Source organism: Arachis stenosperma, chromosome 1 (genome assembly GCF_014773155.1).
Source record: "Arachis stenosperma cultivar V10309 chromosome 1, arast.V10309.gnm1.PFL2, whole genome shotgun sequence".
NCBI lineage: Eukaryota > Viridiplantae > Streptophyta > Magnoliopsida > Fabales > Fabaceae > Arachis > Arachis stenosperma.
The window spans coordinates 58,988,374-58,990,286 of NC_080377.1; the positions used below are offsets into that span (position 1 = coordinate 58,988,374).

General features: G+C 40.0%; 1 non-coding gene across 1 annotated transcript; it reads right to left on the minus strand.

Moving 5' to 3' along the window:
• Positions 1 to 629: 629 nt before the first annotated feature.
• On the minus strand, positions 630 to 733 carry LOC130948204 (small nucleolar RNA R71). Its single transcript, XR_009072972.1, has one exon. It is a non-coding gene; the product is annotated as a small nucleolar RNA R71 (small nucleolar RNA).
• Between the last annotated feature and the right edge of the window lie 1,180 nt (positions 734 to 1,913).

Genomic DNA, 1,913 nt, shown 5'->3' on the forward strand with positions numbered 1-1,913 from the left:
TCTATCTCTCTCTAAGAAAGGACCTTTATACTCTGATATAGATAATCCTTTTCTTTCTCTCTTCTTGCATTCTTTCTTCTTGTTTATGAGCAGGAACAAGGATAATAAACATTTCTTTCATCTTGATCTTGAACCTGAGAGGACCCTGAGGAAGCGTTTACAACAAGCTAAAGCACAACACTTCAGAGGAAACCTCACAGAGCTATTTGAACAAGAAGCTGAAAACATAGATATGGCAGTCGAACAGAATAATGGACATGCATTTATGTTCTTAGTGACTTCACTGCACCCACTTCTAACTTCTATGGAAGAAGTATCTCCATACCTACCATTAGAGCAAATAACTTTGAGCTTAACCTCAGTTAGTCTCTCTAATACAACAAAATTACAAATTCCATGGAGTTCTACTAGAAGATCCACATTAGTTCTTCTCTGAATTCTTGCAAATCTGTAATACTATTAAGACCAATGGAGTGGATCCTGAGATCTACAGGCTTATGCTTTTCCCTTTTGTTGTTAGAGACAGAGTTAGGATGCGGTTGGATTCTCAACCTAAGGAAAGCCTAGACTCTTGGGAAAAGCTGGTCAATGCTTTCTTGGCCAAGTTCTTTCCACCTCAAAAGATGAGCAAGCTCAGGATGGAAGTTCAAACCTTCAGACAAAAAAATGGTGAATCCCTTTGTGAAGTTTGGGAAAGATACAAGCAACTGATCAAAAGATGTCCTTCTGACATGCTCTTAGAGTGGTCTATCCTAGGATTTTTCTATGATTGTCTATCTAAGATATTCAAGATGTCCTTGGATCATTTTGCTGGTGGATCACTCCACCTGAAGAAAATGCTTACAGAGGCATAGGAACTCATTGAGATGGTTGCAAACAACCAATTCATGTATACTTCTAAGAGAAATCCTGTGAACAATAGGGTAGCTCAGAAGAAAGGAGTCCTAGAAGTTGACACTCTGAATGCCATATTGGCTTGGAATAAGATCTTGACCCAATAGGTATTACTAGAATGATTTCTCAGCATTTGACTAGAATGCAAGCTACAGCTGGAAGTACTCAAGACACCTCCTATAATGGAGATGCCTATGATCCAGATCAATCTTTGATGGAGGAGGTGAATTGCATGGGATAACCCTATGAAAACACCTATAATCCTTCATGTAGGAATCATCCTAACCTTTCATGAAAGGATCAATAGAAACCTCAGCAAGGCTTCAACAATAATCAAGGTGGAAGAACCTAGAATAGGTTCAACAACAGACCACCATTCCCATCTTCTCAGCAACAGATGGAGACTTCTAAGTAGAGTCTTTCTGACTTAGCAATCATAGTCTCTGAAATCTCTAAGACCACTCATAGTTTCATAACAGAAACTAGGTCCTCCATCAGAAATCTGGAGGTATAAGTTGGTCAGCTGGGCAAGAGAATCCCTGAGACCCCTCCTAACACTCTTCTAAGTAAGACTGAAGTAAACCCGAGACAAGAGTGCAAGGCCAACACTGTAGAAGTGGATGCCGAATCTAAAGGGGATAATTTGCCATTGAACACCAGTAAGAAAGTCCTTACTAGGCGTTCAACGCCCAAGGGTGAGCCATCTCTGGCGTTGAACGCCGGTAAGGAGATCTTTACTGGTTGCCCTAAGGCATACTAGCACGTGGAGACACTCAAAGCTCAGCCGAAACACTCACCAAGTGGGCCCCAGAAGTGGATTTTTGCACTACAAGACTACTTTATCTTATTTCTGTAATTCTTAGTTAGCAGATTAGTATATATACAACAAAGACCATCGTTGTTAGAGATCTTTGCCCATTCAAACCTTTCATTGTATTTTCAAACAGCATGAGTCACTAACTTCCTAAGGTTAAAGTTAGGAGCTCTGCTGAGTTTTATGGATTAATAATATTACCGTT